This window comes from Schistocerca gregaria, chromosome 4, assembly GCF_023897955.1.
Source record: "Schistocerca gregaria isolate iqSchGreg1 chromosome 4, iqSchGreg1.2, whole genome shotgun sequence".
NCBI classification, from domain to species: Eukaryota; Metazoa; Arthropoda; class Insecta; order Orthoptera; family Acrididae; genus Schistocerca; species Schistocerca gregaria.
Genome location: NC_064923.1, coordinates 115,891,403 through 115,916,083, shown reverse-complemented (window position 1 = coordinate 115,916,083; position 24,681 = coordinate 115,891,403). Strand labels below are relative to the sequence as shown.

At 47.4% G+C, this 24,681-nt stretch overlaps 1 protein-coding gene and 1 non-coding gene across 5 annotated transcripts in view; one reads left to right on the top strand and one right to left on the bottom strand.

Moving 5' to 3' along the window:
- LOC126268110 (epidermal growth factor receptor) overlaps positions 1–24,681 on the top strand; it is a 706,996-nt gene that overhangs the window by 529,634 nt on the left and 152,681 nt on the right. For 2 of the 4 annotated variants that reach the window (XM_049973623.1, XM_049973625.1), the window contains exon 2: positions 12,795–12,869. The exons of the other annotated variants lie outside the window; for them this stretch is intronic. The gene's annotated coding sequence lies outside the window, so the exon portion shown is untranslated. The remainder of the gene's footprint in view (positions 1–12,794; positions 12,870–24,681) is intronic. 4 annotated transcript variants of the gene reach the window in all.
- Trnas-cga (transfer RNA serine (anticodon CGA)) lies at positions 7,971–8,045 on the bottom strand. Its single transcript has one exon. It is a non-coding gene; the product is annotated as a tRNA-Ser (tRNA).

Below are 24,681 nucleotides of genomic sequence, written 5' to 3'. Positions count from 1 at the left end.
TGTGCTACCAGTTTCGGCATTACATTGATGCCATCTTCAGGCCCCACTCGCCATAGTCGCAAAATCACTACACACGGAAGGAGCCATATAACTGGATCCGTGAATCAAATCGTCCTGCAACAGCTCTTGGTGGCCAGGCGACACAGACTGAGGCGGTTTGCATTGTGCCTCCTTCCGTGCACAGCGATTTTACGACTGTGACGAGTGGGGCCTGAAGATGGCATCAATGTAATGCCGAAACTGGTAGCACATTGAAGTTCATGCCAGCCGTCTTCCCACGATCCATAATGGATCAACAAAGATTTTCCACATAGTCCGAGCATACCGCAGCTAAGACTCTGCGAGGCGCATCTCCGGTTTCGCTGTGAGAGCGGCCATCGCCGCGACGCCGGCTCGGTATGCGGGCGGATGCCACCGCCGCCGTTCCGTCCGGGGCCCATCACCAGCTCCGTGCAGATCGTATCGGGCGCGCCGATTGTTCCAGCAGTAGTAGAAACGCAGCCGGACGAACGCCGAGCAGCGCTCCAGGATCTCGCCTGCATTCCAGGCAACCGCCGCTCTCCGCATCCGTCGTGAGCCACCACTAACAATCTTATCCGCAGAGGTCGCACGACCGTCCATTATTCTTACATCGAACGGGACATCTCGGAATCGTACAACTCAGCTTTCGTTGTTGCATACTGATGGCGAAGTTCTTCGTTGTCTACTTCACTGAAAACCCACCACACAATTTACGCGGGAAATAGCGATCGCGTTGCAACATAGCTGCAGAAGATATCGCATGCTTGCGTACAAAGAATTTTGGACCAAGTACTGAACCTCGAGAGAGCAGATGGAAGACAAAGGAAGTGTTGAAAAAGTTCTGCGCAATCTACTTATCCGTAAAAGTATGCGGGGCTAAATTCGAGGTGAATGAGCAAATAAACTTTTTTATTAGGATTGGGGGGGGGGGGCGTAGAAGCATCACTCAGAAGGAAATGATAATTAAATGGAAACATTGGGGACACGGTGAAAGTGTGTGCCCCGACCGGACTCGAACCCGGGATCTCCAGCTTACCTGGCAGACGCTGTATCCATCCGAGCCGCCGAGGGCACAGAGGATAGTACGCCTGCAGGGACTTATCCTTTGCACGCTCCCCGTGAGATCCAAATTCCCAGCTTGTCCACACCACTACATACGTAGTGCGCCTAACAGATGTTCGCCAATCTGTTCTTTCGGGAACAGATACTACCGTCATATATAATCACTCAAAAGACTGATTCGATGCTGCTCTCCATGATTTTTTCTCGAGTGCCAACGCTTCAGAGTAGCATTCAGACCTAAAATCCTCAATTATTTGTTGCATACCTTCGGTCCTCGGTCTTCTCCTGTAGTTCTAACTCTCTACAGTTTCCTTTAGTAACATGCAAGTTATGCCATGGTGTCGTAAACACGTGTACAATCATCCTGTGACTTGTTCTTGTCACTGTTTTCCATGTGCTCTTCTCCTCGCCTATTCTGCCGAGGGCCGCCTCATTTGTTATCTTGTCACTCCCCTTAATTTTCATCAGCGTTCGATATCAGGACATCTTAAATGCTTCGTTCCTTTTATGTTTCTTCACAGGCAATGATTCACTCTCATACAATGGTGTATTCCAAAAGCACCTTCTCAGAAACTTTTGCCTGCAATTAACGCCTATAGTTGATAATACAAAAACAATATCCGCAATAAATAATAGTTCAGCGCGAAAATTAGTCTACTTTGCTTGTTTCCACTAGCTTGTGACATACAGCACTAGATTCTGGGATATCTTTTGCCATTCACGAAGGGTATTTTTGGCTCACAAATGGGCACTTGGAGCAATACGAGGTGTGAGTTCAAAAAAAGGTTCAAATGGCTCTGAGCACTATGGGACTTAACATTTGTGGTCATCAGTGCCCTAGAACGTAGAACTACTTAAACCTAACTAACTTAAGGACATCACACACATTCATGCCCAAGGCAGGATTTGAACCTGCGACCGTAGCGGTCACGCGCTTCCGGACTGTAGCGCCTAGAAACGCACGGCCACACCGGCCGGCGGCGTGAGTTCACAAACCTCATGTCGACCCCCGTTGAGGGTTGTTGGGATTCTAACAGTGACTACTCAACATGTACTTTTTTCGTGTTGTTTGTTGTTAACAATATGAGTTTATTCCCAAAAATTAGCAGCTTTCAGTTAGCCGGAAATCCAATCCATATTACGATCGCACCTCCTCGTCATTGCTCGATCCTTCTATTCTACCGGCGAATCCTAGAAAAAGTTTGGTGGAAATTTGATTTTATTTATTAATTTTTCTGATGTAATTTCATGTAATGTCTTATTGCTCATACTGGCTCAACAGTTTGCATTTACGGATCAAGACGTGTATAGAAATAAGTAAACACTAGATTTCTTTTAGCAAGGAATGCTGTCTTTCGGTCTGCTAGTCTCATTGTCATATTTCCATGCGTCGTCCGTCAGGCGCTCTCACGTGACTAAAAAAAACTGTGAAATGAGAATAAAACTATTCCAAAAAAGACTGTTCGAATGTATCTAGGCGGTTCAGGGCGCGCAGTCCGGAACCGTGCGACTGCTACGGTCGCAGGTTCGAATCCTGCCTCGGGCATGGATGTGTGTGATGTCCTTAGGTTAGTTAGGTTTAAGTAGTTCTACGTTCTAGGGCACTGATGACCACAGAGGTTAAGTCCCATAGTGCTCGGAGCCATTTGAACCATGTTTGAAAGTATCTAGGAGAATACATACGGAGAGATCTGAAGTGGAAGGCGAACGATAAGCGACTGGAACAGGAAAAGGGCGTGAGGGAGGGGGACTGACAGTGGTACACAAAGTACCCTCTGCCACAGAACTTAAGGTAGCTTACGGAGTAAAGACACAGATACAGATGTTAAGAGCACGTTTCACGTTTCTGTATACACTTTAAGTCAACACCAGCATGTTGGTAACTCGCGGCAACGGTGTAGCTGCGTTCCGTGCCTGCACGGATACTCCTGGTCGGGACTTAGCTGCTCAGTCGTGTCCCACTCTTCTTCAACGGCCCTCTTCTTGTTATCCAGATTCCTTAGCTGAGTGGCCGTGAAGGAGTTTCGTTGCCTGACATAAAGTGGCGGACTCAGTCGGCGCCACGGTTGAGGAGAAACGTGTGCCTGAGTCGAGATGAGGCGGCTGTCCCGTGTGTCGCCCTCCTCGCTCCTCCCTGCGAGAGCCGAGTGCGGCGAGGCGGCAGAGTCTGCGCGTGGTTCGGTTTCTCCGGCGTGCCGCCGCGTTGCGGGGTAACCCGAGCCCGGCTGTCTGGCGACGTTTTCTGGCCGGCTGCGGCCGCGCCGTGGCTACAGTTACCTCGCCTCGGCCTCGCCGCTTTGCTCCAGCCACTCTACACCCGCCGCCTGGCAGCACAGCCTGCACCACTGCCCGCCAGCAATAACTCGTGCGACGTCTGTACGTGGCACACTTTCAATATTTACAGACGGTAACAGACTTCGTGGCTATTATTGTGACACAGTTCGGGACCATCAAGCGAATCTTTTATTGCTTAAAATACTCTTGCGACTGAGACCCATAGAGAAGATTTTGCTTCCGAAGTAAGTTAAAAAAGGTTTACCACCTGGAGGCCCAGCGCTGCCAACGCTGCATCTCTGACGTTTTCGAGCAGACGTGATCCGGAAACAAGTAGCAGCGCGACTGTTTTGCGAGATTGTTCAGTCAGTTCGGCGAACACTACAGCAAAAGTAATAAGTATCCCGTGTAGTAGCGAGCGTCAACACTGTCTACAACTACAAATACAAGGTGACCCCGAACTCCACCAAAAAAATTTCGAAAATTGCTCGCGAGTATTTTGGAATATGAGACCAGCCGTCTCCGGTATCCGGTAATGCCGATTTCATTCATGCTTTCCAGTCAAACTCGCATTCAGTACTGCACCAGCCACTCTTCCCGTTTGCGACTGAAATAGGCAGCGAAGGCGGTACAAAAAGTACCCTTCGTGACACGCTGTAACGTGGCTCGTGCAGATATGTTACTGAAAGACTACCAGGTTGGTGCACAAGAGTAATGGATTCCTGTTAATATCGTGTCGCACCTCCTTTTGCCCAGTATAGTGCACCAACTCGGAGTGGCATGGACTCAACAAGTCGCAAGTCCCCTGCAGAAAATGTAGAGCATGTTGCCACTAAAGCCGTAATTGCGAAAGTGTTGCCGGTGCATGATTTTGTGCACGAACTGGCCTCTCGATTATGTCCCATGAATATTCGATGGGATTCAATTCAGGAGAACTCGCTGGCCAAATCATTCACTCTAATTTGCCAAATCATTCGGTCTAATTGTACAGAATTTTATTCAAACTAATCGCGAACATTTTTGGCCCAGTGACATGGCTCATCGTCATCTACAAATTTTCCATTGTTGTTTGGAAACATGAAGTCCATGAAAGGCTGCAAATGGTCTCCATGTAGCAGAACACAACCACTTCTAGGCAATGATCAGTTTAGTTCGACCAGAGGACCAGACCATTCAGTGCAAACGCAGCTCGCGCAGTGCCTCGTTGACAACCTGGGTCCAAGACTTGGTGGTATGTGTGCCACAATGAAATCCTACCATCAGCTCATACCAAATGAAATCTAGACTCATCTGACCGGGCACGGTTTTCCAGTCGTCTAGGACTCAACCGATACTGTCGAGGAGCTCAGCAAAGGCACTGCGAGCGATGTCGCATTGTCAACAAGGGTATTCGCATCGGTCGCCTACTGCCACCGCCCATTGTAAGTAGGCTGTTCAGGTTTTTATATTGGTAACGCCACGTAGCGCTCTGTATGAAAATCACTGACTGTGCTGTGTGTAGTCAGTGGCTGGTTTGAATTGTTGGAATATTTGCTATTGTAGTGTTGGGCAGCTGGATGTGAACAGCGCGTAGAGTTGCGCAGTTGGAGGAGTGGTGGATGTGAGGACAGAGATGGCGGAGCTTTGAGAGCGTATGATCTGGACGTGTGTCCATCAGAAAGAATAAATTTGTAAGACTGGATGTCATGAACTGTGTATTAAGGTAAATACATTGTTTGTTCTCTATCAAAATCTTTCATTTATTGCTAACTATGCCTATCAGTAGTTAGTGCCTTCAGTAGTTAGAATCTTTTATTTAGCTGACAGCATTGGCGCTCGCTGTATTTCAAGTGAGTCATGAAAGGTATAGGTTATTGTTAGTCAGGGATATTCTTTTGTAGGGATTATCGAACGTCAGATTGCGTCGCGCTAAAAATATTGTGTCAGTTTAGTGATGATCAGAATACGTAAAGAGAGAAATGTCTGAATACGTTCAGTTTTGCTGGTCTGTTTGAAAATCAAATAACGTAAGAGGTTTATCAGCACAGTCATTTATAATTTTTCGAAGGGGACGTTTCGCCATTAACGCCAGATTTCACCGCGTTGCGCTGACGGATACTTTCTTCGTACGTCTCACATCGATTTCTGCGGTTATTTCACGCAGTGTTGGTTTGTTGCCAGCACTGAAACCTCTTCACAAACGCCGCTGCTGTTTGTCGTTAACCGAAGGCTGTCGGTCGCAGCGTTGTCCGTAATGAAAGGTAATGTCTGAAATTTGGTATTGTCGGTGCATTCTTGACACTGTGGATCTCAGAATAGTGAAATCTCTGAAAATTTTCACATTCGAAGTTTGTTAAATCCTGTCATGCGCCTTTAATTACGTCGGAAACCTTTTCAGACGAGTCACCTGAGTACGAATGACAGCTCCGCCAGTGGACTGCTCCTTTACACCTCGTGTACGCCATAGGGCCTGCATCTGTATACGTCCATATTACTGTCTCACAAGTTGTCACCTCAGCGTACGCTTTACGTAAGCAGCGAACAGAGAGCGGTGACTGGTCAGCCAGAGAGGGCGCCTTGATGGGGAGTGACGGAGCGTCGCAGCGCGCCGCGTTGCCCGGTAACCGGAGACAACAGGAGCGGCCAGGCCAGACGAGAGCAGCGTGGCTGGCTGGCTGGCCGGCTGGCCGGCCGCAGCACGCGCCCACGGAGAGCCGCTCGCCTTACAGCCGCCTTTGTCCGCCACGGCCACCACCCGTGTTTGTTTGCATTGCGTCCGCCTGTATCGAACCTCGGGCCGGCCAGCACCGGTTTACTCCCTGCCAGCCAACCTATCTGTTCAGCTGCTCTCCTGGAGCCGAGGTGAACGGTTCTCTGCGTGGCTCAAAGCTGGCTCCAATGTCGACGAAAATTTGTTTACGTGCGTGTGCCCTTGTTGCAGAATAGTGTCAAATGACAACGCGATGTGTAAGAGAGACTGCCGAAAAAAAATTAGAACACCTACAGAGACGATGTAGATTGGGAAACGCCACCTGGGAGATAGTAGATATACAGATAATGATTCAACATCGTCCGCCAACAGATAGCGTAGTGCGATGGCATCATTTGTGTTTGTGGTTGGTTGGTTGTTTGGGGGAAGAGACCAAACTGCGAGGTCATCGGTCTCAGCGGATTACAGAAGGACGGGGAAGGAAGTCGGCCGTGCCCTTTCGAAGGAACCATCCCGGCATTTGCCTGGAGAGATTTAGGGAAATCACGGAAAACCTAAATCAGGATGGCCGGACGCGGGATTGAACCGTCGTCCTCCCGAATGCGAGTCCAGTGTGCTAACCACTGCGCCACCTCGCTCGGTTTGTGTTTGTGTTTGTTCTTCAGTAGAGAATACTCACAACTAGAAGGCTCAGTGTGCTGCAGACGTGTGAAGCAAGCAACCATTCCACGGAGATGCACTCGTGCTTCCTACAGCCAACTTACTATTATCGTATGCATCAATTACAGTAGTAAACATTTAGCAAAACAAAGAAATATATATATATATATATATATATATATATATATATATATATATATATATATAAAAGAACATGTGAAATTATATACGGTACAAAAGTTTTAAAACGGCTCAGACTATACTCGGATGTTGATGGATTCGATCCCGCGGAGTGCCTCGTGGGATGCTTGACGGAGCTTCTCAGTGCCACCAGGGAAGCGTCTGATTGGACAGTCATTCACAATGTGGCTCATTGTTTGGGTGTCACCACAGTCACACTCACTGTCACTCGAAAAGCCCCACTTGTGCATGTTGTATTTGCACCTACCCTCTTTAGTCAGATACCTCCCTTGGTTGGTGAAAGCCTGGAGCTGGAACTGTTGGATTGTCTACAAACTCGTGGTTTCGGGTTCTTGTAGCTTGCCACTCACGTTTCGACTCTGCGTCCTGGGCGAATCCTGTGGATAGCCTTTGGACTCCCATTTCATACGCTGGTCTTCTAGGTTTGAGGCGTTTCCTGGGCAGTGATAGCAAATCGTCATGAAGAGGGATCGAGTTGTTTTCTGAAAGATGCTGACAGAGGTTGTAAAGAGCAGCCTTTCGACGGAGGTCTGGTGGACAGATGTTTGAAAGCACTGGTAGCCAGCAAGTAGGTGCAGACCGGACTATACCACTAATTACTCTCATAACTGAGTTCAGTTAGGCGTCTACTTTCACTACGTCGGCGCTTCGGAGCCAAATTGGTGCACAGTATTCTGCTGCAGAGAGCAAGGGACTCTCCTCGGAGGACTGATGACGTTGCTCCCTATGTACTGCCTGCCAGCTTCCTCAGAAGGTTCACTCGTGTTTGTGTCTTCTTGGCCAAGTTGGAAAGGTGTTTTTTGTATGTTAAAGTTCTGTCCAGAGTGACACCCAGGTATTTTGGGCTTTCGTTGTATCTCTGCCAAGAGGGCCGAACTGTGGACTGATCTTTGCTGATGAAAGGCGATTAGAGAGGTGGAACAGTCTTACCTCGGTTTTAGACATTTGGTCTCAGTCGCCATGTCTCAAACTACTCATAAAGTTTAGTAAGGCTACAGAATGAGATTTTCACTCTGCAGCGGAGTGTGCGCTGATATGAAACTTCCTGGCAGATTAAAACTGTGTGCCCGACCGAGACTCGAACTCGGGACCTTTGCCTTTCGCGGGCAAGTGCTCTACCAACTGAGCTACCGAAGCACGACTCACGGCCGGTACTCACAGCTTTACTTCTGCCAGTATCCGTCTCCTACCTTCCAAACTTTACAGAAGCTCTTCTGCGAAACTTGCAGAACTAGCACTCATGAAAGAAAGGATACTGCGGAGACATGGCTTAGCCACAGCCTGCGGGATGTTTCCAGAATGAGATTAGTAAGGCTGTTCGGTAGGTGTTCTTCACATTCAGAAAGGTCTTCACTCTGATATGAAATTGCCAGGTCATCTGCATATTGAAATTTTCGGTAGGTCAAATTCGGCAGGTCAGCTGTGTGGAGTTTGAATAACATTGGGGCAAGAACAGAGCCTCTTTTTGGAACGTTGGTAGTGTGTAACTACTTCCTAGCGTTCATGTGAACCTCCACGACTGACGTGAGCATGGCAGTGTGGATCTGTACTGGTGCCAGTCGATTGTATGGAATCGACGTGAAGACGTGGCAGAATGGCAGAAAGGAGCTATCGTGTTTGAATATGCCCATGGTCACACAGTCAGTGAAGTTGACCAATTTGTTGGTGTTTCAATGCGCACTGTATATCATGTTTACAAGCAGTGATAACCACTTGCAACCGTGTAACGCGGTGTAAGAACAGTGGGTGTAAAAACATCATAACCGACGGAGACAGGAAAAGGACGCTACGCCCCGTCAGTACGAGACGAAAGGCTATATAACTTGCACAGAAACCAGATGACATGAAAGGGAAGCAACTGAGACAGGTTTGTAGCCTATCCCCGATGTTATTCAAGCTGTACATTGAGCAGGCAGTAAAGGAAATCGAAGAAAAATTTGGAGTAGGAATACAAGTTGAAGAAGAAGAACTTCGTCAGTGACAAGGACTTGGAAGGGCAATTGTATGGAATAGACGCTGTGTTCAGACAAGGGTATAAGATGAACATCACTAAAAGCAAAACGAGTATTCTGGAATGTAACGCAATTAAATCTGCTGAAGCTGAAGGAATTAGATAAGGAAACGAGGCACTTAAAGTTGTAGATGAGTTTTGTTATTTGGGCAGCAAAGTAACTGATGATGGCCAAAGTAGAGAGGAGATAAAATAGTAAGAAAAGAGTTTCCGAAGAAGAGAAATTTCGTAATATCGAATATGGATTTAAATGTTAGGAAGTTTTCTCTGAACATATTTTTATCGAGTGTAGTCATGTATGGAAGTGAAACCTGGACGATAAACAGTTCAGTTTAGACAAGAAGAGACCAGAATCTTTTGAAATGTGGTGCTGCAGAAGAACACTGATGATTAGATGGGTAGATTGCGTAACTAGTAGGGAGATACCGAATAAAATTGGGGAAAAAAGAAATTCGTTGCGCAACCTGACTATAAGACGGAATTGGCTGGTAGGACACATTCTGATATATCAAGGTGTCACAATTGTAGTACTGGAGGAAGGTGTGGGCGTGGGGGAGAGGCGAGGGGGAAGTAAAAATCATAGACGGAGAGCATGTGATGAAAACAGTAAACAGACTCAGAAGGATGTAGGTTGCATTAGTTATACGGAGATTAAGAAGCTTGCACAACATAGAATAAATAGCCTGGAAGGTTGCATCAAACCAGTCTTCGGCCTGAACACCACAACACAACAATAACCACAGTCAAGGTATTATTGTTATTTTGAAGTAATATGTACAGAAGCATGTATGAACAGAATAATCTACTTTAATAGTAGCGGCCTCAGCATTACAAAAGTTCCTATTAGTGGTAAATCAAATTCTGTTGTAACGGAATTCCTAAACGATTATTTGACAGCAGATAAAGGCAAATAATAAGTAAACGTTTATTTATGAAATACCGACGGGGGCATAGAGGTAGGAGGAAACAGTTTGAAAGTTAGTCACGCACAATGAAACGTATTCTCCATTGGAAACGAGTCCTTTGTCGATCGCTTGCCAGGTAAGGAGTGGAACGTCAGCTTATCCCATCTGCTCCTGTAGCGTCCCCCGCCCGGCCCATTCATGCGTGCGCCGCGACGTGTTCCGTCAACTGTAATGAGAATGTCGACACAGCCGTAAGATATCGACACGAATGCACAGGTCGATCGTTCGCTGCGAGCATTCCGTGATGCCCGACCTTCTCGGGGCGCGCCATGAATAATGCATCGGCCGGCCGCGAGAGGCGCCACCGCCGACGCTGCTGTTAATGGCCGCCCGAGCCGCCATGTCCGCCACCCGCGGTCACAAAAAATGGAAACCGCCGCCGGCTTTTAGCCTAAAAGATAGGCTCTAAAATATCGACCACTAGCTGCTTTTTTTTTTTTCGCCGACGCGCAGGGTTTTAATGCAGGGTTGTCGGGACTCGGTGGGTGCAGTCCGTTCGCTGTAATTCTTGGCCCAGGTAACAGAAATAATAAAGTGTGTAGTTCGGCCCTTGCCACGTGTTAAACCACTGTTTATACGACTCCAAATTAGCTGTTGCCGACTTCGGCGGCAGGCCGAACGTGTGAAGGAGCTTGCGGCGCTGTTAGACACCTGGGAGCACAGCGTAGCTCACCTACTGGGAGACCACTGTGGCAAACCAAACTGGTTTGCTATGGGGCTGGACGTTAACTAGAATTGTTTTAGGCCGTTTGGTTCTTCAACAGTTATTGATCATACTGTGGCAGCATGTGACTTCATAGCGAAATTTCCTATTGTCTTCACAAAATAACGCTCAACGACGCGTACATAATTCAGATGAATTGAAACTTCTGTTTACTGCAACCAGTCACAGTTTATTTTTATTTACACCCCGCATTTCTGAGGCGTATCCCATATATCAAGTGATGACAATTATTTACTCGCTTATGTGTTGTATGTTCGATTTTTGGGAAACATGCCGCGCCGTCTTGTTAACACTGTTTATTTATTTATTTCATTAAGAGTACAGAGTAACCCACTGCCTTGAAATGTAAGACGGGTCGGATGCTTCTAAATCTAATAGCAAAGACTTCTCATTGTTACAGTCTTGTTGGTATACAGTTGTTAATGCTTTTTTAAAAATAATATAAAGAGCATTAGGTATAAAGATTTCTCTGAGGTTACAGCGAACTGAATGCTTAACAATTGTTAAAATGGTTCCATATAATTTGTTACTACCTACTTAATGAGAATATAGTTTATACAATGCAAATGTCAAGGAAAAAGAAAAAAAAAGAAAATGTAACCCAATGAGTGTGTTTAAGAATAATCTGTAATATAGAGAGAGCATGTTGGTTAGCAGTGGCCTGTTTCTACCTATTTCAGATGAGAAGGTCTCGGTACGACCTCGAGCTATTTTGATCTGAAATGGTTTGCGCTAATGTATGTTTACACAGATTATACAGGTGAAATGCTGTTTGAGCACTTCACACATGGAATACATGAATCTTAGCTTCACATGAGAAATACACTTATGCTTGTAACTTGTTAGTTGAAATAGAATATAGTTCATTGCCACTTGAATGCATTATTACTTAAATTTACACTGTTTAGTAAAAGCCCCAAAGATATGTGATTTGATTACATAGGCGAACAATAACATAAATGTTAATACCTTTCAATTGATGTTTAATGTCGGCCGCAGCAACGTCTAACATTAAATGTTTGCATTTAACATTGTTGAGATATTTGCTTCTCCAGAATGCTGAGACATCTTTGGTGAGATGATAATGTTTACTTTCAGAGAACAACATTGTGTGAGAAACACACGTTTGGAAATTTAAATGTTATGATATTATACGCTGTTACTGTGCCGCAATGGATGGCATACTGTATCGAGAGAGGTGACGCAGTAGTTAGTATACTGGACTCGCATACTGGAGGGGTTCAAACCCTCGTCCGGCCATCATGATTTAGGTTTTCCGCGATTTCCCTAAATCGCTTCTGGCAAAAGCCGGGATGGTTCCTTTGAAAGGGACCGATGACCTCGCTGTTTGGTCCTCTCCCCCAAATTAATCAAAAAAATCAAATGGCTCTGAGCACTATAATATTACACCTAGAACTACTCAAACCTAACCTAAGGACATCATACACATCCATGCCCGAAGCAGGATTCGAACCAGCGACCGTAGCAGCAGCGCGTTCCGGACTGAAGCGCCTAGAGCCGCTCGGCCACATCGGCCGCCAATTTAATAGGGAGTGCTTCATTACCCCTATTTTCGTGCACCGTTAACTGCAGTTAACCCAGCACCAAGGTGAAGTGTAGCGCGCAGCAATCAAGTGAATTAACTAATTACGGAGCACAGTTAACTGAAAACTTGCGTTCAGACAGTGTTTACGTAATAGCTTACGGGCACACCAAACAAATAGGGAACATAAGAACCATTTATGATGTGTAACACAACAATGAGTGAAAAATTTTTGGTCGAAAACAATAATTAACAAGACTTTTATCCATTGTGGATGTGGAATTAACAATCTTGGTAAAAGAGGGCCTATATTTACTTTTACCTACATCATGAACATAATTGAGTAAGAATGAAAATAAATATTAACTGTATAACATTCGCTATATTCGTAAACTAATTTGCTGTTCTATTTTTTCTCGGAATTTTTCTAGACTATTGTTTCATTCATGTATATTCACGACTTGATATCTGTACAGAGAAATAGTAATTGGAATATGGTAGTGATGGAACTGCTAACTCCGTTACAAAAGACACACACACGCACACACCGGAGAACAACACAAGATTGCTTTCGTAGAGTGTCTGAACTTTGATACCCCAGGAATGTAGCTGGTGTGTGATGAAGACGGGTGTTTCCGTTTCAGAGGCCGTCCAGCGCAGCAGGCGCGTTGCAGCGAGGCGAGGTCAGCCGTTCCAGCCGCCGTCGCCGCTACTTGTCGGTGAGTACCACAGATATCCCTAATGTGGCCCAGATTTCCGTTTCCTCTCGTCGAGTGAGCGTTCGCAACCAGGCCATTAGCTAAGGCGCGCGGTCACGGGACGGTAGCACGCAGGTTTCTGCAGCCGCTTTTGTTGAATATGGGAAGACGCTGCGTGGGTCACGTACTGCCTTAGGGGCACTACCTGGGTACAGGTTTCACGTGATTTCCTATGCGGGTCGAGGTAACCGTAGCGCCACGCCTGCAGCGTCGCTTCCGTGGAAACTGAAAGCTTTCTCTGTGATCTGCTGCAATCCATTTTCTTATTACATAAGGTAATTCACCTGCGACTACCGATAGGTTTTATGCAACTCGCAACGCCTCGAAAAACCACAGATGAGATGTTCCTGTTCTCTCACACGCTACGTGCAAACTAAACTGACAGGACCTTTTAATAGGAAATTTAATGAAGTTAAATTTTGTAATAAGATGCGTTTTCGTTGGAGGCCGCAGTTATCGAGTTACTCAAGAAACACTACGTTGACGGTCACTTTTTTTTTTCTTGAATAATTCGAAAACTATGGGTTCCAGTGAAAATATATCTCCGTACAAAGTTTAAGTACATTAAATTTCCTACAAAAAGGTCCTGTGCATTTTTTCTGGAGGACTGATAGTCTCCACGTAATGAGCGAGAGAATATGAAAATATTGCGCCCAGTATTTGAAGGCGCTGTGGGTTGCTTAAATCTGAGGGGAGGGACAGGTGATTCGCCCTGTATGATACCATGTAAGATGGACATCAAACAGCCACCTTATCAATACATAAATGCGAATATAAATTTATCTAAATCATGGCGTAGTGTGGAGATAAAACGTTGATGTTAAACTGTTCAGACAACAAGAGAACGTATTATATGAACATTTGTATCATTATAATATCATTGTTACAATCATTTTGCTGGCTGAGCGGTTCTAGGCGCTACAGTCTGGAACCGCGCGACCGCTACGGTCGCAGGTTCGAATCCTGCCTCGGACATGGATCTGTGTGATGTCCTTAGGTTAGTTAGGGTACTGATGACCTCAGAAGTTTAGTCCCATAGTGCTCAGAGCCATTTGAACCATCTGAATAATCATTTCAACCGTGTATCATCTCATTCTTTTGAAAGTTAGTGCTACAGAAGAATGCTGAAGACTGCACGGGTACATCGAATATATAATGACGAGGAACTGAATAGAATTGTGGGAAAAGGAAATTTATATCACAGATCGACTAAAAGAAGGGTTCAGTTGATTTGTAGAATATGACCAAGGCTTGAACACAGTAAACAGACTGAAATCGATGTTGGTTGCACAGAATAAACTTGCGTGGAGAGCTGCATCGGACAAGTCTTTGGAGTGAAGACGACAACAGCCAATAACAACAGCATGCCTAGTTCTGGCCCTTGGACAGCTTTTATCCTTTCCTCCATTGCATACAAATGGTTCAAATGGTTCTGAGCACTATGGGCCTTAAAACTGCGGTTATCAGTCCACTAGAACTTAGAGATACTTAAACCTAACTAAGCTAAGGACATCACACATATCCATGCCCGAGGCAGGATTCGAACCTGCGACCGTAGCGGTCGCGCGGGTCCAGACTGAAGCGCCTAGAACCGTTCGCCCACACCGTCCGGCAAGAAAGACTGTAAAGTCATATTGAATATGGACGTCAAATGAACATATATACAATAAAAATATGTACGCATTGTGATTGTTCTGATAATAAGGACGTTGTTGAAGTTGCCAGGTGGTACATTACAAGTTTTAATGTTTGCCGGATGAGTTTTCAATTTCTCTGCACGATATTTTAACAACTTCATTTAGCTGTCTTCCTCATGCGCTGCTGATTGGACACCGACCAAACTGTTAACAAGACACGTTAGCGTCTCTTTCGTACTTCGACGGCACTGGGTAACAGCCTCACATAAATTGAAGACGAACCAGAAGGCTATGCCGTCCTGTAAAGAAATCTGTATGTAAGCTAAGGACAATATCGTTTAAGACAACACCCTTCACCAGAAAAGCTTCTTATAATAGGCACTTATCTGCGTGTGGAGAGCGGACATTGGCATGTTTCCCGACGTGATCTATACAAGTGTCGAATCCCCACGTTTTTCTCGAACTAATACTTTTACCCTTGTTAATTAAATATTCCGACACTCATATCAGCCTGTACTACGCTGTCGCAGTAGTTCGTTTCCCTGCACCACGAATCTGGCGTATTCGCATTTATTTCCCTCTCACAGGTGAGGAACTGTTCGATGAGAACCAACTAAATCAGCTATCGGCTAACAATGGCTCACCTGTGAAAGTGAAATGAAATACGATAAGGTACAGTCGTTGCTGCAAAATGCAAGTCCCTGAAACTTCACACCGGGACATGTAAAGAGCTATATTTTCCAAGCACTTTTTTAGTTATTTATTTTTAATTTCAGTTTATTGTCTTTTGGAGTCGTGTCCATACAGCCATCACAGTAATGGAAAGACGATACGACAGCGCATTAAGACGATTTTCTGGCCATTTATGACGATACGAACGTAAGGACAACACAACTGTCGTGCTGAAGTTTGCAGGCGACAGATGTGGACGTAGATGCAGAACTTCAGCCGGAACACGGGAGGCTAAATCCCAGTGGCGTGGCTCGCCGCTAGTCCAGTTGCAGTTGGCAGGGGGCTGGGGAGTGCAAACTGGCGCCTGGGAGCCGTTAGCAGTGGGCCGCCGGCGCCGCCGTGGCGCGGGATCTGGAGCGCAGCGCCCACTCCACCGGGCACCTGTCCGGCACAAACACACCCCGCCACCCACCGAGCCCTCTACCACCCCAACACGACGCTGCTGTCCGCGCTTTGTGGCTAGCTGGCAGCCTGGGTCCCAACTACGGAGAACGTACTCAAACCGTTGTGTGGCAAAAGGATCGTCGTCCTAGGAAACTGTCCGCTTCGGTAGCTGCGCAGTCAGCGCGGCAGACACCTAACCGAAGTGGCCCGGTTTCGATTCTCGACTGGGTCGGAGATTTTCTCCGTTCGCGAGTAGTATTGTAAAAGCCGCACAATATTTCAGCGCGACAACTGCCCGCCATCTTCAGGTGCTACTGTCGCGTCGCCTTTTTTTTTCCTTTATTGAGTTTCGGGGCGGGCTGGCAGCAGCTTATTACGCCGCCCTTCAGCCTACAAAATTTGTTTTAAAAAGATGAAGATAATAAAAAGTAACAGTTAGCGATAAAATCGGTGACTTAAAGGTAAAATGGCAGAAAATTCTGGAACTTAAAACATAAAACACAGGGTTGATGATGCGAATAAAATACACTCCTGGAAATTGAAATAAGAACACCGTGAATTCATTGCCCCAGGTAGGGGAAACTTTATTGACACATTCCTGGGGTCCGATACATCACATGATCACACTGACAGAACCACTGGCACATAGACACAGGCAACAGAGCATGCACAATGTCGGCACTAGTACAGTGTATATCCACCTTTCGCAGCAATGCAGGCTGCTATTCTCCCATGGAGACGATCGTAGAGATGCTGGATGTAGTCCTGTGGAACGGCTTGCCATGCCATTTCCACCTGGCGCCTCAGTTGGACCAGCGTTCGTGCTGGACGTGCAGACCGCGTGAGACGACGCTTCATCCAGTCCCAAACATGCTCAATGGGGGACAGATCCGGAGATCTTGCTGGCCAGGGTAGTTGACTTACACCTTGTAGAGCACGTTGGGTGGCACGGGATACATGCGGACGTGCATTGTCCTGTTGGAACAGCAAGTTCCCTTGCCGGTCTAGGAATGGTAGAACGATGGGTTCGATGACGGTTTGGATGTTCCGTGCACTATTCAGTGTCCCCTCGACGATCACCAGAGGTGTACGGCCAGTGTAGGAGATCGCTCCCCACACCATGATGCCGGCTGTTGGCGCTGTGTGCCTCGGTCGTATGCAGTCCTGATTGTGGCGCTCACCTGCACGGAGCCAAACACGGATACGACCATCATTGGCACCAAGGCAGAAGCGACTCTCATCACTGAAGACGACACGTCTCCATTCGTCCCTCCATTCACGCCTGTCGCGACACCACTGGAGGCGGGCTGCACGATGTTGGGGCGTGAGCGGAAGACGGCCTAACGGTGTGCGGGACCGTAGCCCAGCTTCATGGAGACGGTTGCGAATGGTCCTCGCCGATACCCCAGGAGCAACAGTGTCCCTAATTTGCTGGAAAGTGGCGGTGCGGTCCCCTACGGCACTGCGTAGGAACCTACGGTCTTGGCGTGCTTCCGTGCGTCGCTGCGGTCCGGTCCCAGGTCGACGGGCACGTGCACCTTCCGCCGACCACTGGCGACGACATCGATGTACTGTGGAGACCTCACGCCCCACGTGTTGAGCAATTCAGCGGTACGTCCACCCGGCCTCCCGCATGCAGACTATACGCCCTCCCTCAAAGTCCGTCAACTGCACATACGGTTCACGTCCACGCTGTCGCGGCATGCTACCAGTGTTAAAGACTGCGATGGAGCTCCGTATGCCACGGCAAACTGGCTGACACTGACGGCGGCGGTGCACAAACGCTGCGCAGCTAGCGCCATTCGACGGCCAACACCGCGGTTCCTGGTGTGTCCGCTGTGCCGTGAGTGTGATCATTGCTTGTACAGCCTTCTCGCAGTGTCCGGAGCAAGTATGGTGGGTCTGACACACCGGTGTCAATGTGTTCTTTTTTCCATTTCCAGGAGTGTACACAGGAAGCAGAAAAATAATAGACAGGCAATTAAAAAAAACACGGCGACAGTCTGGTTTCTGTTCGCAAGAGATATAAAATGCACACGCAGCGACAGCATGATTTCTGTTCGCAACACTGTGGAAAGACGCACAGCACTGAACACTCACTTAAACACTGCACTAAAAAGTTGGCACAAATATGACATACCACAGCCGAGAGCAGGTGGGGGGAAACTGGACAGATGACGGGAAAAAAAGGGGTGAAGGAGGGAAAAAGTGAAGGGTTGAGGGGGGGGGGGGGGAAAGGAGCCCGAGCAGACGTACCAGCGAGTGGGGAAGGCAGAGGAAGGGAATACAAAAGGACTCGGAGGGGGGGGGGGGGGGGGAGGCGTCGCTGAGAAGCTCGCCAATTTATATGTTGGCTTTCTAGAACGGCGCAGGCGCCAGCAGGGGCATAACGTCATCGATGACCAATCGTAGACGGCGTCAAATACCTGAGCCCTCTGCTGCAGTAACAGGTGGCGGGCTGCGGAAGAGTGCCGCGGCGCGGGAAAATTCTGCCGGGAGCATCGGAGCCCGAACGCGCGCGCGAGGTGTAGGCGCGCGATTTAAGCATCGGCGCTAAGGCTTCCCATCTGCGTTGACTCGGTGCAGTTGCTAATCTGCGGCTGACGGTTCGTTAGTGCTGCCAAGGCTGGCTCCCAGGCTTTACTCAGGTGAAACCCCGTGTTAATACGTCACTGCTTATACGTACGAGTATTTCAACCGCCTCTTTGATGATGGAGTCCCAGTACGTGGAAGCATAAGAGAGGATATTAGTTTCTTCATAGTTAATGCCGTGTCAAGGCAGTGTTCAGCAACCGCAGATTTCTCTGGCTGGCGCCGTCTACGATGACGTTATGCCCCCACCGGCGCCTGCGCTGTTCTAGGAAGCCAACATATAAATTGTCGAGCTTCTCAGCGACGCGACAGCAGCACCTGAAGATGGCGACAGTTGTCTCGCTGAAATATTGTGCGGTTTTTACAATATTATCCGGCGTAATTCCCGGGAACCTATCAAGCAGATGCAGCGCCGGGAAAGCCTCAAACAGTACGACTGGGAACCATTTCGACGTACCTCTTCCGGCGTAACACCGACGAATTGTCAAGAATATGGGAAAAAGGAAATGAAAGGAAAGTTCGGAGTAGGTATTAAAATCCATGGAGAAGAAATGAAAACCATGAGGTTCGCCGATGACATTGTAATTCTGTCAGAGACACCAAAGGACTTGGAAGAGCTGTTGAACGGAATGGACAGTGTCTTGAAAGGAGGGTATAAGATGAACACCAACAAAAGCAAAACGAGGATAATGGAATGTAGTCGAATTAGGTCGGGTGATGCTGCGGGAGTTACATTAGTAAATGAGACACTTAAAGTAGTAAAGGAGTTTTGCTATTTGGGGAGTAAAATAACTGATGATGGTCGAAGTAGAGAGGATATAAATGTAGACTGGCATTGGCAAGGAAAGCGTTTGTGAAGAAGAGAAATTTATTAACATCGAGTATTGATGTAAGTGTCAGGAAGACGTTTCTGAAAGTATTTGTACGGAGTGTAGCCATGTATGAAAGTGAAACATGGACGATAAGTAGTTTGGATAAGAACAGAATAGAAGCTTTTGAAATGTGGTGCTACAGAAGAATGCTGAAGATTATATGGGTAGATCACATAACTAATGAGAAGGTACTGAATGGAATTGGGGAGAAGAGGAGTTTGTGGTACAGCGTGCCTAGAAGAAGGGATCGATTGGTAGGACATGTTCTAAGGCATCTGATGCACCAATTTAGTACTTGAGTGCAGCGTGGAGGGTAAAAATCGTAGATAAAGCCCAAGAGATGAATACACTAAGCAGATTCAGAAGGATGTAGGCTGCAGTAGGTACTGGGAGATGAAGCAGCTTGCACAGGATAGAGTAGCATGGAGAGCTGCATCAAACCAGTCTCAGGACTGAAGACCACAACAGCAACAATGGGAAAATTGTGCTCGAGCACTACGTTTCCTCCGTTGCGGAGCGTACGGACTTGTACAAACGTAATCACAAAGCGAACACCTGCACCGAATGTGGCGGCAGAGTGTCAGTGAGACGGAAGGAGGAAGAAGAGCACGCGGGCCAGAGCTGGCTGCCGGCTGCTGGCTGGCTCTTCTGTGGGCGTCGCGTCCTTGGCGGCGCGGGTCGCTGATCGCTGTTCACTTCTCTTCTCTTCCCTTCCCTTCCCTTCCCTTCTCTTCTCTCCTCTCCTGTCCTGTAGAGTCCGGACGGTGACCGCCGCAGTTGCACGGGGCGACCGGCCACAGCTCTGCTCTCGGAAGACCGTCGTCTACGTGTGTGCCTCTCGTCCAACGCACGACAGTACAAATTAGCCGGACAACTTCAGTACTATAAGTTAAAAATTAGATTAGGACTGACAGCTACGAAGAGGAGCGCTCAGGACGCACGCCCCCCGCTACTCCCACGACTCCTGTGGCCAGCCGCAGGTGTATAACCTAACCGTCACCCCCCGCCACCACCACACTTCCTGCTTTAGTTTCAGGCTGACTTATGTTCAGTATGATCGTTCGTCGCAGCCTGTTTCTTCGTCTGTTGTTTTTAAGGTAGCAGCAGTTACTCGTACTTCATTTGTTATGCTGTTATTTGTTGTGTGGCACTGAACAATGCCAGAAAGGAATTTGTTACAAGTTATGGGTGGAAGTTCGACTTTCTTGAAAAATGGTTCAAATGGCTCTGAGCGCTCTGCGACTTAACTTCTGAGGTCATCAGTCGCGTATAACTTAGAACTAATTGAACCTAACTAAGCTAAGGACATCACACACATCCATGCCCGAGGCAGGATTCGAACCTGCGACAGTAGCGGTCCCTCGGTTCCAGACAGTAGCACCTACAACCGCACGGCCACTGCGGCCGGCGTCCAAGTTATAGGCGGCAGCACCTTTCGCTGCGCCGTCCCTTCGGCAGCAGACATGACTTTGGACGCTAGCGGACTGTAGGCGAAACGTTTCCCATCTTTTGTTGCCATAAAGAAAAGTGAAATACAAATATAGTGCAGCCCTTCCAGAACACGCTCTGCTTCGCACCTCCACCTGCTCCTGAACAGTGAACGTTAATTTCGAACAGATTATAAATCTACTGATCAAGCTAGAATTTTCAGAAACATATAACAGAGGGTGTCATGTGTAGGAAGGAAATGTTAGCACTCTATATGAAACTAGGACAGCGATAAACCAGTCTAAATGCATGACTTAAAAAAATTCGACCAAAAATTCTACTATATTAGCAAACACACTCACATTTGTGGTACAATGTCGCTATAAAAATAATATGCTTTTTAAAAATAATATGCTGTTTGAAAATACGCGCCCGCATCTCGTGGTCGTGCGGTAGCGTTCTCGCTTCCCACGCCCGGGTTCCCGGGTTCGATTCCCGGCGGTGTCAGGGATTTTCTCTGCCTCTTGATGGCTGGGTGTTGTGTCATGTTCTTAGGTTAGTTAGGTTTAAGTAGTTCTGAGTTCTGCGGGACTGATGACCTCAGATGTTAAGTCCCATAGTGCTCAGAGCAATTTGAACCATGAATTTTCAGATCATTCCACATTCCGCTGCAGAAGCAAAATTCATTCTGGATACACTGTTCCTTCGTATACAGGGTGTTACAAAAAGGTACGGCCAAATTTTCGGGAAACATTCCTCACACACAAAGAAAGAAAATATGTTACGTGTACATGTGCCCGGAAACGCTTACTTTCCATGTTAGAGCTCATTTTATTACTTCTCTTCAAATCACATTAATCATGGAATGGAAACACACAGCAACAGAACGTACCAGCATGACTTCAAACACATTGTTACAGGAAATTTTCAAAATGTCCTTCATTAGCGAGGATACATGCATGGAATCCCTGATGAGCTGATGCAGCTCTAGAGAATGGCTTATTGTATCACAGCCGTCCACAATACGAGCACGAAGAGTCTTTACATTTGGTACCGGGGTTGCGTAGACAAGAGCTTTCAAATGCCTCCATAAATGAAAGTCAAGAGGGTTGAGGTCAGGAAAGCGTGGGGGCCACGGAATTGGTCCGCCTCTACCAATCCATTGGGCACCGAATCTGTTGTTGAGAAGCGTACGAACACTTCGACTGAAATGTGCAGGAGCTCTATCGTGCATGAATCACATGTTGTGTCGTACTTGTAAAGGCACATGTTCTAGCAGCACAGGTAGAGTACCCCGTATGAAATCATGATAACGTGCTCCATTGAGCGTAGGTGGAAGACCATGGGACCCAATCAAGACATCACCAACAATGCCTGCCCAAACGATCACAGAAAGTCTGTGTTGATGAAGTGATTGCACAATTGCGTGAGGACTCTCGTCAGCCCACACATGTTGATTGTGAAAATTTACAATTTGGTCATCAGAATCGAGGAAGTACAGTACATACTGACGAAACTAAAATGAGCCCTTACATGGAAATTAAGCGTTTCCGTACACATGTCCAAGTAACAACTTTTCTTTATTTGTGTGTGAGGAATGTTTGCTGAAAGTTTGGCCGTACCTTTTAGTAACACCCTGTAGTGCTGCATAGTTATTCTCCCACCCTCTTCCTCTCCGTCTCAGTCTCTGCCTGCCTGATCACGTAGATACGGATCGCTCTACTCGAGAGTAGCAGTAAGCAAAATAACACGGATCTTAGCCTTCCTGTTCAGACTGGTGTGTGGCTGGGTAAGGAGTACAAAGACCCTACAGCAGACGACATTGTGGCGTCAGTTCCGTCACTGCCCGCGGCAAGCGAGACAGGGCAGGCGTTCGTGGAAGGTGGTGGCAGCCCGGCGGCTTCCAGGTAACTGGCCCTGGACGGCGCAGGGGGTTCCTGCGAAGACGCGCCGCATCCCACACGCACCTGGCGACGCACGGGTCGGCTACGCGCAGCATATCCAGGGCCAGCACGCTTCGTACGGAAAAACTAGACCCCACTGAAGCGATACGCGTAGCTTTGTGGTAGAAAGAAACTTGTAAATTCCTTGAAGGTCTTGTAAGAATGGAGTCTTTTTGTTTTTTACCAGCCGACTGTGCTTCTCCACACTCGCTGCACCGTCATGATTTGCCACCAGAGCTAGGACGACACTTAGCTGTATGAAGTAACTATGGTATTCGGGATTACCTTTCACGCGAGGGTATCAGAAAACGATAAGAGTTTTTGATTCTTGACATCGTAGTCAGTCTTTCTCCTCCGAATGCGAAAATATTTTGTTGGCACCGACTTACATAGGAAGGAAGGATCACAAAGATAAAATAAGGGAAATCGGAGCTCGTACGGAAAGATACAGGTGTTCATTCTTTCCACGCGCTATACGAGATTGGAATAACAGAGAATTGTGAAGGTGGTTCGTGAACCCTCTGCCCGGCATTTAAATGTGATTTGCAGAGTATCCATGTAGATGTATTGATTCAAAAAAATATGATTTTCCTACAAAATTCGTCGTATTGTATTGCATTGTATTGTCTTGTATGTTAACCGGGGACCTAGAAACGACGGAGAGGCTACGTCCCCGTCACAGTGGTCCACAACCCCACGACGACTACCGCAGTCCACTTCACCCCTCCGCCGCCCCACACCGAACCCAGGGTTCTTGTGCGGTTTGGGGACCCCAGTGGACCCCCCGAGGGAACGTCTCACACCAGACGAGTGTAACCGCTATGTTTGCGTGGTAGAGTAATGGTGGTGTACGCGTACGTGGAGAACTTGTTTGCGCAGAAATCGCCGACATAGTGTAACTGAAGCGGAATAAGGGGAACCAGCCCGCATTCGCCGAGGCAGACGGAAAACCGCCTAAAAACCATCCACAGGCTGGCCGGTTCACCGGACCTCGACACAAATCCGCCGGGCGGATCCGTGCCGGGGCCAGGCGCGCCTTCCCGCCCGGAAAGCCGTGCGTTGGATCGCACGGCCAACCGGGTGGGCTACAAAAATCGTTAGTCGGACCGATGCAGAGGATTGCTACCGCTCCATTGTTGCACCTGTAATGACGTTCTAAACAACGCCTTCTAGCAACACCACGTTGTTAGATTTAGGCGTCGCTCCATTTAAAAGTCGTTACGTTTTCATCCTTAAGTAACGAATAGATAGGAGAAGGAATACCTCGGGCCAGAGGAAATTGGTGAGTGCCGTATGAAAACAACTGGCAGCCACATTGGAAAATAACAATGCCGAACTAGTTACATGTTACACCCGATGCTGCATTTCTTCGCCGATTCAGAGGAAGATAGAGGCGGGGGGGCTCCGATTTACAGGAAACTGCTAGATACGAAAATCTCTATCGTCACAATTTTCGTCGTGATAATAGTCGGACATCCTCACACGATCTGAAAGATAGGTTCTGCTGTCTGTTAGTGTGTGTATAAGGACACGACTGTATACGCACACATTTACATACGCGATTCTTACCCCTGCGCTGCCACGGCTGAAGCTGCCCTACTTCGCCGTTGCCTGCACCACCTCCGTTTTGTGAGCCCTGCGAGAATTGCTCTTTCGGCTCCGGCGCTAGCCGTAATTCAGTGGCAATCCTTTTGGAGCGAAGGTCGTAAATTCTTGGACCAAAAATAGCACCAGAGGCGCAATAAAGCGGCCCCACTCATGGACACGGTGACGAGTGCGCCAAAACGAACATAGCAGATGGTAGCTTACGTAATACTCGCATCACTAAATACAATAGCAAAGCCACGTCGAATCCGAGGAAGCACATAAATCCCAAACATGTTTCCTCAGTTTAATACCTGAGAGGCAGCGAAGCTGGGAACGTCCGGTTCACGTAAGTGCTTGTGGTTGTTTACCGCAGTTGTGAAACCGATTTCTGAGAGGAAGTGGGGGAAGGGGGGGGAGGATGAACATGGAAATCTCATTCGAATATGTGGCTCCTTTGTCACCGAATTTGTCGAAGTGTACTGCATGGTAGAAACCGCACGAAGATTATCGTTTGTCTATTGCACCTGGTGTTTCTCGTAAATTCAACAAACAGCGATTCGAATTTTGGAAATGCGATATTGACATTCTTTCGTAATAC